General features: G+C 35.5%; 1 long non-coding RNA gene across 1 annotated transcript; it reads left to right on the top strand.

Moving 5' to 3' along the window:
- Positions 1-6,574: 6,574 nt before the first annotated feature.
- LOC110911447 lies at positions 6,575-8,834 on the top strand. Its single transcript, XR_004881931.1, has 3 exons — positions 6,575-8,197; positions 8,266-8,427; positions 8,514-8,834. It is a non-coding gene; the product is annotated as an uncharacterized LOC110911447 (long non-coding RNA).
- The last annotated feature ends 3,287 nt before the right edge of the window (positions 8,835-12,121 follow it).

Raw genomic sequence — 12,121 nt, 5'->3', positions numbered from 1 at the left:
GGGCCTTAGACTTCTAAAACAAAAGAACAATTACATGTATTCTTTGTTTATAAAACAATGTTAATGATCATGAAACAATTTAGTACCAGTAGTTGTGAGCAATTTGTAACGTGACTCCCTGATATTTCCGCCGCGTGTTGTTATATTACGCGATTGAGGTGTTACAGATTGGTATCAGAGCACTGGTTATAGGGAATTAGGTTATTAGCATGCCTTGAACCTAGTCTATAACCTTCCTATGACCCAAACATGAGTAGACTTAGGAGCTCTTTCCTAATCCTCATCCTTATTCATGCCACAACTACTCTATGATTTACGAATCATCTAACCTTAGATGATTTATCCTGAACCTTAGGCTTTATGCCTTGGGGTATTCCTGAAAATGTTTTCTCAAAATATTTCCATTAAAATATTTTCCTAATTGTTTTCTTAAATTTTTTTCTCAAAATGTTTTCATCAAAATATTTTTCTTTTCAAAATGTTTTCGTCAAAATATTTCACAACATGTTTTATCTCAAACGATTTGTATCAAAGGATTTCTCAAATGCTTTCTTCAAACGTTTTTCGTCGAAATCTTGGGTTTTAATAATGTGAACACATGCAATTTGGAAGGGTGGATGCCTGTACCCCGAGTTTTCTGTATAAGGCTGGAGTGTTCGTACAAATCCGCATTTTCGGACCAGTCACTCTTACCTGGGAACTCTTAGGGTAAATGTCCACTTATAGGCTAAAGCATGTCTTCGTGAAGCATTATAAAAACCTATCCATCTTGACCCTACCGATCAATTTCTAAGTGACCTTTGTAACCTTACTCATTCATGTTACCCTCGGTAATGTGTTTGCTCTTATGACACTAGAAGTATCCTTGTTTTCCCAATACCATTTCATCATATTACCGTCGGTGATATGTTTGATTCAATGCAGTTGAAATGAATCTCATTTCATTTCACGACTCTACGAGATCCTATTTTATTTTAAGATACTACCCTTGTCTTTTAAAATTTCAAATTTTTACCATTTGGATGAGAATTTTCAAAATTCTACACAAGGTTTCTTTATTTTAAAACTTTAATTTAAAAACATTTTTGTGCTAAAAGCAATAAATATTTTTTACAGGTAAAGAATTTTATAATACAAACCATTAACCCGGTTTGTATTCTCTCATCCAAAAGTATTACAAAAGTTTATTTTCAAGAAAACTCTTGTTTCAAAACAATAATGTTACAAGGTCATAATAATTGGATAACTCTAACTTTTGGTTTTCTCTATAACCGTATTTACAAAATGCCTCCTCGACAAGATACGCAACCTTAAACCAATGAAGAAATCGCAGCCCTTGTCGCTCAGCAAATGGCTGCAGTGCTTCCAGGCGTAGTAACCCAGATTCACCAGATATACAACAACAATGCCCAGTGTAATTTCAAGACCTTTAATTCAGCCAAACCGCTAAAATTTTCTGGGTCTGAAGGAGCAACCACACTCTTACAATGGTTCGAAAGTATAGAAAGCACATTCTGCCATGTTCAGTGTCCCAATGAGCGAAAAGTAGACTTCGCTTCGAGTGTCTTTCAAAGGAGAGCACTCACTTGGTGGAATGGTATTATGAGGGACCGAGGTGCCGAGGTAGTAATAGAACTGACGTGGGAAGAATTTAAAGATCTTATGAAGAAGGAATTCTGCCCACGAAGTGAAATAAGGGCACTGGAAAATGAGTTCTATTATTTGAAACAGGATAGTGGGGAAAATCGTGCCTACAACTGACCGATTTGAACAGTTAAGCCTACTTTGCCCCCTATGTTCACACCTTTGGATCGGGCCATTGAGAAATACATCGATGGTTTACCTTACCCTGTCCAAGACATCGTCACTAGCAGCCAACCTGCGACGCTCAGGGATGCTAAGGGATTAGCTGCTATCTTGACTGACTCGCAGGTTAGAAAAGGTAAGTTATTTCGACAAGGAGACAAGAGACAAGACACCGAATCAGTTAACAAGAATTCAAGAAAATCAAAGGCCGAACCTTCTAAAAGTTCTAAGAAGCGCAAGGCGTCAAAGAATTTTGCAATTCCTGCACCTGCTCCACTGAACTCAATACCCTTTAAGGGATTTTATCATGGGAAGCAACCTTGGTGCAATCATTGCAATTATCATCATGCATCAAATTCCCCTTGTCGCCAGTGTACACTTTGTGGTTTGATTGGACATCTAGCTGTGACCTGTCGTATCCAGAATCAAGCAGCCCCGACTCAGACTCGCCCAAAAGCATGTTTCAATTGTGGTGACTTAAATCATTTCAAGTGAAACTGCCCCAAGCTTGCCAATGCTAATGGACGAGCATTCAACATCAATGAGGCTCAAGCTAATGATCAAGCGCCTATGATCATTTGAACCTCTAGTTTTCCTGTTTATTTTTTTCAAGATCAATGTACATATTCTAAACAATGTTTGTAATGACAATATAAATTTCAAGAAGTTTATCTTTATCTCTGTTATTCTATTTTCAATTTCAAATATTAATGTGATTGCACTATGTGTGATTCAAATTTCATGATTATTTTGAGGATTCCGTTTTTTAGGAACTAAATCTTATAATTTAGTATAATGTGATTGCACTCTGGTGCATTCATACAAATTTGGTAACACGGTCAATACATGATAATATTGTTTTATGATCATAGCATTATACACATGATTTGTTTATCTAATATGTATAGCACATGATTGTAAATCCAATTTGCTTCATATGTTGATATTAGTACATACTTAGTAAATATTTTTACATTACATTTCATGCTATGTATGTCCATTTAGTGCATACTTAGTACATTATTTTACATTACATTTCATGCTATGTATGTCCATTTAGTGCATACTTAGTACATTATTTTACATTACATTTCATGCTATGTATGTCCATTTAGTGCATACTTAGTACATTATTTTACATTACATTTCTTGCTATGTATGTCCATTTAGTGCATACTTAGTACATTATTTTACATTACATTTCATGCTATGTATGTCCATTTAGTGCATACTTAGTACATTATTTTACATTACATCCTATGCTATGTATGTCCATTTAGTGCATACCTAGTACATTGTTTTACATTGCGTTTCTGTTACACATGTTCATGTAGCATATGGACACATTGTTTTACATTACTACCTTGTATGTTCACTTAGCATACCTAGCGCATGATTTGAAAATAATTTTTCCTCGATATGCTTACATTATGATGATAATGTATGATTAGTATATGTTGCATTCTACCTGTTTGGTTAATATGAAACATATATCTTTGTACTAGAATAAAATACATACTGCTAAATTTGTCGTAGGCAAAATAAGTAGTGTTATCATTGCTAGTATGAAATACAATTCAATTTGACAGATGTTATGTTGTGACAATGTTTATTTGGTTTAGTTGATAGTTCGACCTTATTAATTGTTTACCCTTGCTTAACAAGAGGAGCTATGTGGACCATGTGACGAAACAAGTAATTATGGGTGCACACTTAATTATGAGTTTCGACGCATGAGAATCATAGTAAGCCTTGTTATGTATGGTGGCATAAAATCTAGAATGATTAAGGTAACGGGAGGAGTATGATGCGATAAGAACATGGTGGATATGCCGATGGTACTTCATATATATAAGTGTTCTTATTGTGTTATTCTTCAGAATGTTGCTGAAATCATTTGGTGATTTTATGTTATCTTGGACCATTATATGAATATGTGTTTGTTTGTTATTTGAGTGGTTATTTCCAATAGATATAAGCAAGTACATTCATTAACTCAAATCGAGCCGACCGGGAGTATGATATGGTGTTAAAGGTGACGATCTTGATGCCATAGGTATGTTGACCCGTCTCCTATGCATGAGACGCTTATGGTGCATTGGATGTACCTCGTGGGACTTTAGAAACCGTGTACGTGAAGGGCTTGAATGTACACCACCTTTGTTTGCTAGGAATTACACTAGGAGCTTAGTATAACATAGTGCCTTACTTAAATGATTTTTGAACTCTAGTCGACTGTCACAAGTTTCAAAGAAGTGAATACCTTGAGACGCTTTGAATACCCCAAATCATAATTTGAATTCCTTAAAATTTCCAAATGATGCTCCGCATCTTTGGGATCTAGCAATCTGCTTATCCATCAGTTGTTTCAATTCCACTCTACGGTCTCCTATAAATAAATTTCGGGACGAAATTTCCTGAAGTAGGGGAGACTGTGACACCTGTGCTCCGTAACCACACACAATGTAGGACACTGTCATTTATCAAAGAAACAATGTGTTTTGGTCTCAAAAATTTGTTTATTTTGGTTTTACAATTTCACATTTTGATTCTAGTTCATTTTCAAACTTTAAATCGCTTTCTAGAAAGTTAAACGCGAACTGATACGTAAACGTACCCAGTTTAATGCGGAAAACACTCCGGAACAGTGACATAGGCTTAAAATACCTTAAATAACTTTTATGTAACTTAGAAATACGTTTTGAAAGCTTTGGTGTGTCAAAAACAAGTTTATGCACACTCAGGGACTATTTGCGTCAAACTGCGAAAGTCTGCTGATTCACATAGCACATTCCGGAACTTGATCATAATTAAACATGCGCTAAATATCCTTTACATAGCTTAGAAATAGGCTTTGAGGTGTTTAGTGCGAAAAAATAAACTTATTTGATCAATAGGGACAAAAAGCGTCAAAAAGTGCAAAAGTTTGCATTTTCGCGCATATCTTACGTTCTGAATATATCCGGACTTCCAAAAATATATGTAATCATTAAAATATTTTATTTTAGTGATTGGCATGATAAAATTCCATTCGTCGCGTAATTTGGATCGTTTTTGCGTTCGTTACGACTTCCGTCGTAATTAACCGAATAACGCAACCATACGGCCAAACGAACGGACATCCGTGATGTCTTTGAGCATATTTTAAGTTCCCTATACTTTAACATCATTTTAGAGCCTTGAAATGAGGTTAATGGAGCTTAAAAGTGCCAAAAAAAATCAAATTTTACAAGTGGAGGGACCATTTTTGAAATTTCTAACATGTTTAGCTCGTCACTTTAGGTTTAGTGCTTATATAGAGTCGTAAGTCAAGCGGTCTAAACAACCGCTTAGACTTTCGAACACGACCCGTTTGGTCGATCATTAGGATCCGACCAAATATATATGACCATAGTTGTATAGGGAATAACCTTCCGAGGTTATACCTTATGGTCACTTCGTTTAGTTAGTTGTATGATAGGTAGTTTATATGCCTTAGGAAAATGACCAAAATACCCTTTTTCATATAATTTCATTTTAAGCATATGTAACACATATTTTGACATCTAAACTGATTATATAACATAATCAGATATGTTAAGGCATATAATACTTGTCCTAGGACTAGTTAGGCATCTCGAACGCGCGTTTGCGCGAACGATGCGTTAAAGTGGCGTAAGCTACCTTAACGGATCGTAATAGGTCGTAAGCACTTAGGATAGGTTTCGTTTTAGAACGTAGGCTTTGTTAAACCATATCACTTGAGTTCCAACACTCATTTGGTTTACAAGACCTCATTCTACCCGATCTTCCGATTTAGGTGTCAATTCCCTAACATAGTGTCTGTTACCCTAGGAATCGCTTCAACACACTACAACAAAAATGGCTTTTTAGGACCTTTTCTGTGGGACGCTTGTAAAAGAGGGTCCTAAAAAACCATTTAATAGGACTAATGAACTTTTGGGGTCCTTTTATAATATACTATACTAAATCGGTGTCCTAAAAAACTATTGATGGATGATTTTTTGGGGTCCTATTATCATATAATTTAATAGGACACTTAAAATGTAGATCCTAATAAAGTGCTTTATAAGACATTTAATTGTTAGTGTCCCATTATGTGGTTCTCTATTAGGACACTTGATCATCTGAGGTCCTATTATAACATAACTTAATTGGACATGTTGTACTTTAAGTCATAAATGTTTAGTGTTATAGGACCCTTTCTAGTCGAAGTCATATTAGAACCTAACTTAATAGGACACTTGACACTTGGTCTTATAACTTTAAACTTTATAGGATGCTTAATCATTGTGGTGTTATTATAATACACCGTAATAGGACACTTGATATTTGAGTCATAAAACATTAGTTTTATAGGACGCTTATTCACTAGAGTAGTGGTGGTGGCCGGCGGCGGTGGTGTTGGTGCTGGTGGTGGTGGTGGTGGTGAGAGGTGGTGGTGGTGGCCAGCGGTGGTGGTGGTGAGTGGTGGTGGTGGCCGGTGAGTGGTGGTGGTGGTGAGCGGTGGTGGCCAATGAGTGGTGGTGGTGGCTGGTGGTGGTGGTGAGTAATGGTGGTGGCCGGTGAGTGGTGGTGGTGGTGCTGGTGAGAGGTGGTGATGAGAGGTGAATGGTGGTGGTGGTGGTGGTCGATGAGTGGAGGTGACTGGTGGCCGGTGAGTGGTACTAATACCGTACCAAATCGGTACCAATACCGAAAGTAAAATTAATTAGAAATTTTGATCTCCCTTAAAAGTTTTGGAATTTCCCTCCTATACGCAATTTTTTCCTCAATTCAAGTTCCATCAAAACTTTACACCATAGATTTATTATTCTGAGATTCTATAATCCAAACCCTAACCATGCCCTTCCCAATTTCCATCGAACCCTTCTCAAACCTCAATCTCACCCAACGAGACAAGCCATCACCGTCATTTCATCACGCCCTATTCTCGTTTCCTGTTCTCTTTGGTCGGAGTTGCTGCAAGCGATTGAGATCCGTTGTGAACCACCACACATCTTATCACCTCTAATGGCAGCATTGTTCACCAGCTTATAGAACATATATGTAGAAATTGGCAAACTTTTTTGTTTTGTTTATTGATTGGTGATGTTTTGAGATTGAAATTAGAATTTATTAGAGTTTGTGAGATCTTTTATAATCTTATGTATAGTGATTATGATTGTTTGGTTAGTTGACTATTGGTTGGCTGTGGGCAAATCGAATTGAAAGGGACCCCAAATTTGAAAAGAATTTGTAACCTAAAATTCACTTTCGGTGTGCCACTTTCCTTTACTTTTCAATTTTGCTCTTCGATTCCATTCCATTCCCAATTAACACATTCTTGTTGTTAATGGATCCGAAAAACAAAGAGCTAGTGTATTCTAGTCGCTATTCATCTGGGAATGGGTTGGTACAGAATGGGTCGGTGGGTTATTTTACAAAGTGGTTCTATGGAGGTTGTTGTTGATAGTTCTTTGTGTATGGTTGGTGATGATGGATTTTGGGTTCTTGGTAAAAGGAACCGGCCATTTGAGGCTGTTACGGGTCAAAAGCTACCTGGTGGGTCTGATGTGATTTTTGTGGGTCAATAAATTGCTGGTAATAATCAACAGAAAAACTAGCAGAACTAGTGCTTTTGACAGACTGATGGGGGTGTAATAGTTCGTTGCCTAATCGTGCTACATCTGGACAGAATGGTAGTGGTATTAATCCTAACTATTGTGACGGGGAATCGTATATTTATCAGAAGCAATTGCTACTAATCCTGGGCAACAAAGTATTAATCTACACACACGTAATGTTAATTTAAAAAATCCAGCTATGGTTAGTGACATATAATTATGCACTTTACGCCCTAAGAAATACTAGGTTGTTAATTATGCAAGGGTTTGTTATTTAGTTTGCTATATTGATTAAGTTTGTTTAAGTGATTATATGTCATCCAGTTGCCAAAAAAGAGTAACAGAATGCTTCTCACTTCGCAAGGTCGTGTTTAACTCATGGACTCACAGTAATAACAAACATGTTTGTTATACACATAAACTACACTATCTGCATTGTATTATATATCTTGATTCTTAACTTGCAGATCTTATTGATAGAGTTTAAGAACTTTCCTTTGTTGTTTGCAGAAACCCTTAATGCAATTCAAGAGTTAACTTAAGCAAGTAAGTATTTGGTTAACTTGTATTTCTTTGACATTGTTATCGTACAATAGTTCTTTATATTTAATCACCGATGTTTGTATACTCACTTGATATGAAATCTGTTACTTGCATCGGTCTATATATATGACAATATCACAGGATACCTATGAACATGTTGTTGTTCTTAGTGTAGAGATAGAAGATTAAGATGCATTTGAGAGATATTTCTTTCAGCTGAAGAAATACTTTACAGATGTTAGGTAATATTCCTTTTACTTAACATTCATCTTTTTTTTTATAAATTTTATGTTTTTTTTAGTTGGGACAGTGATTTTCTCTCACATTCCCCACCGGAGTACCCAAATTTTGGTCTCACATCTTTTGAGCAATCACACATGGAAGGTGCTTATAATCATGCATTGAATGCTAGACAAATGGTACCCCATAAAACTAATGTTTATATCATGGATCTTTTGGCAAGGACGCTTAAGTAAGAATTCTTTAATCTTAAATAGTAAATGAAATCGTGAATCGTTGTCATATTTCTTAATGCAAGGATGAAATTGTTCGGTGTAGTGAGAAGACTTATAGCTCTCTATGGGTTGAAGATGCTTGACAAATGCTATTGGTCTCTTCAGACGACCAAAACCTTTTTGAATACATCAAATAGGTACAAATTCAAACCTCGTATTTATTATTTATAACTTGACACTAGAGGTGCAAACGAGCCGAGTAGCTCGACTGAAAAAGAAAGCTCGAACGAGCCAGGCTTAAACACGCCAAGCCCGAGCCTAGGAATCGCTTAAACACTTGAACTCTTGGTCTTTTGAGCTTTGTTATACCTTTGAACCGGGACTATACGCAACCCCAGGCGAGTACATAGTTCCCCTCTTTTACTGTTTTAAAATGTTTTGGTGTGATTCATATGTGCAATCGATTTGTTTTCAAAATGTATGGCATACATGTGTTCACTAAGTGCTTTTATGTGTATTATTCCGATTATGCAAATGTTATGTTTTATCCTTAAGTGATCTACCTATCTTCATAGTTAGATTCATGTAGGATATTTGAAGTACAGACTTAGATCTTCCTATCTTCATAGTGAGATTTTTAAGAAGTACATTGGATCCATTGTCTACTTTAATGCATGTTAGATAATTCAATATGATAAGAACCCAGGATCCCTGTAGTATCTATCTATCTTCATAGTTAGACTTATATGGGATGTTTAAAGTACTGATATTGAAGTCCTTGATTGGATTCATTGTGTGCTTTAATACGTGTTTACAAGTTGGTACAAGTTGGTTGGTTTATGTGTTATGTGGTAGTTGTGATTTAACTAACGAAACAGGTATAATAAAATAAGATCATGGTGGATACGCCGCTGGTACTTCCTATATATAAGTGTTCTTACTTTATTATTCTTGTAACGTTATCTGGATCACTTTAGGATTTTGTATACAATTGTTTCAATGTTCATTATCAAAATCTTTGTAGAATCTCCCATATTTTTATGTGTTAGATTCTTAGAAAGATATCTAAAGTATTATCATGATTCATTGATTTGATTTAAGGAATACTTATATATGTTTTAATTTATTTCAAAACAGTTATTATTAATCCTTGATTGGATTCCTAATAACACATTCTCAAATTTTTATGATAGTTTAATCGGGATTTCAATATAAAACATAAAATTTACTTAGTAAATATCATAATGCCATATGTCACAAGTTTCACAATTAAGATTATAATACCAAATGTTTTTGCCATTTATTTGGCCAATAAAACCTATGTATTCGCCGGCATTTTTATGCTGACTGTTTTCGCATATGTTTCAGGATTTTCGACTGTTCAAGCATGCAACGCATAGGACTGCATACGGGCCTTAGACTTCTAAAACAAAGGAACAATTACATGTATTCTTTGTTTGTAAAACAATGTTAATGATCATGAAACAACTTAGTACCAGTAGTTGTGAGCAATTTGTAACGTGACTCCCCGATATTTCCGCAGCGTGTTGTTATATTACGCGATTGGGGTGTTACAATATGTTTAGGAATAATATTCCGCAACAAAAAATAAATTTGATCTAATTACCTTTAAATAGGTGTAAATCATTTGATAATGTGTTGTTCTAAAAGTTTTACACTTTTATTTTGCTACATTGGTACATTCTTTAAAAGCGTTCGAATATCTTCATATGCCGTAACAAGGCAACAAAACTTTGAGACAATGGTCTCCAAAAAGTACCAATTTTGACAAGGGATATTGGTTGCTCCACATTGAAACCAAAAGCCAATCCAACCCAGCCATGATGTGAGTTAATTAACATGTTTTTCAGTAGGTCAAGGGCAGCATCGCGAAGCGTAAATAGTTTGCAATGCACATGCTTAAATGGGTGCGTTAAAAACATTTTTAAAATGTCAAATTTTACAAGTTGAATGCTGATGAGCTAAATATGGTCTTTAGGAACTACCTAGTTTAAACCTAACCTAGACACTCAAAGTTCTAAATTTATAAACTAAGATTCTCTAAACCTAGACCACATAAATGATAAGTATACCGGTCAATGCAGTACAACCTAAGAAGTCCGAGTATTGGACACTAGTGTTGCGCTAAATTGACTATGACTTGACTAAGACTTAAATGGTATTTTATGGGGTTTACTAAAATAACAGGTAATGTAACTAAAACTTAACAACTAAGGAATCTGAACTATTTTAAAATTCTCAGGAGGAAGGAACACGATCTAGGTTTGGAATTCTATTTGTGAATCATGGTTTTCTATCGGTAATGGTAACTAAGATGGAACCCAGATCTATGATACTAAACTAATAGGAAATTCTAAAGGATCTTCGTCCCTTCTCAAGGTGTCACTTAAAAGCTGTTAAACTCATCGGTTAGTCGAATAGCTTCATAGTGAATCCAACAGTACTAAAGTACACAAAAGACGGTCTATCTCACAGTGCGACAATCTCAATGCACCCTAAAGTGTAAAGGGGTAATCTAAGAACAATTCATCAGACTTAAGTAGGCAACTGTCATAAGATAATTAAGGAAGACCCGCTGACACGCAATCAACACCTAAACCATCTAGTGAATTAAAGACAAATTGAACTAATCTTCACCTCATAGCTTTTGGACTAGGTAGAACACTTAAGACCTCTAAATCCACAATCACAATTCCTACACACACAGACACACAGCAGGCGACCTAACTAGCATTCATACATGATAGAGCAACAAGAAAACACAAGTGGAACTATGAAAATGTATAAATTAGTAATTAGCATGCATAAACATCTGAATTCATGAATAAGATACTTTACTAAAGCATTAAACCATAAATTCGTTACAAAAACCATTCAAAAACCAATCATCAACAAATATTCATCTCAAAAACTAGGTAGTGACAATGTTTAGCCAAGAATCAACAACCAAAACAATAACAAGTTCATCAACATAAAGCAAACATGTCCCAACGTATCAAAAACAAAAAAGATAAATAACGAGCCAATTGTTTTTTAGAGTGAAAGTCATGAACCCACCATGTCAGAATCGACCCCAGCACCTTCTTTCCACCTGAAATCACCTATGGAACCTCTAAAATTAGCCTGGGATAAGTTCTCTTTGTATTAGGGTTAATGGGGTGCTTAAATAGGGTTAGAACGTATGTTTTTGCACTGATCTAGCACTCCCATTGCGTCGCGTAACGCGTATATTGGGATTACGTCGTACGATGCGACTCAATACAGTTTCTAGAAAACGGTTTTCTTCATAACTTCTTCGTTTCAACTCCGTTTTCTTCGGCGTTTTCGCTTGTATCTTCGTAATTCATTTCTCTAGCATCTCATATTCTTAAATATCCATTTCCATTCCATGAGAATCTTTAACAAATTCATTTCTCTATTATCTCATATTCTCCTGTGTGCTCATTTCTTTAACGTTTTGGCTCGTTTTTTGCTCCATTTGCACAAAAACAATTGTAAAACCATATACAATTAAGTACAAGCCAAAAATATACAAAAACAAATACAAATTAACTAAAATAATGTATAAAATATAAGGGAAACGATGTGTGTTTCACACCACATCAAATGCATTGTTGCTATGGGTTTTATTGCACAAAGGTGTTGTAACACATCGTACTTGCGTATTCTTATTTTTAGAAAGTTCGTATT

The sequence above is a fragment of the Helianthus annuus genome, chromosome 15 (genome assembly GCF_002127325.2).
Source record: "Helianthus annuus cultivar XRQ/B chromosome 15, HanXRQr2.0-SUNRISE, whole genome shotgun sequence".
In the NCBI taxonomy this organism is placed as follows: Eukaryota; Viridiplantae; Streptophyta; class Magnoliopsida; order Asterales; family Asteraceae; genus Helianthus; species Helianthus annuus.
Note: the sequence above shows the minus strand (reverse complement) of the source record. Positions and strands in the feature narration are given on the sequence as shown.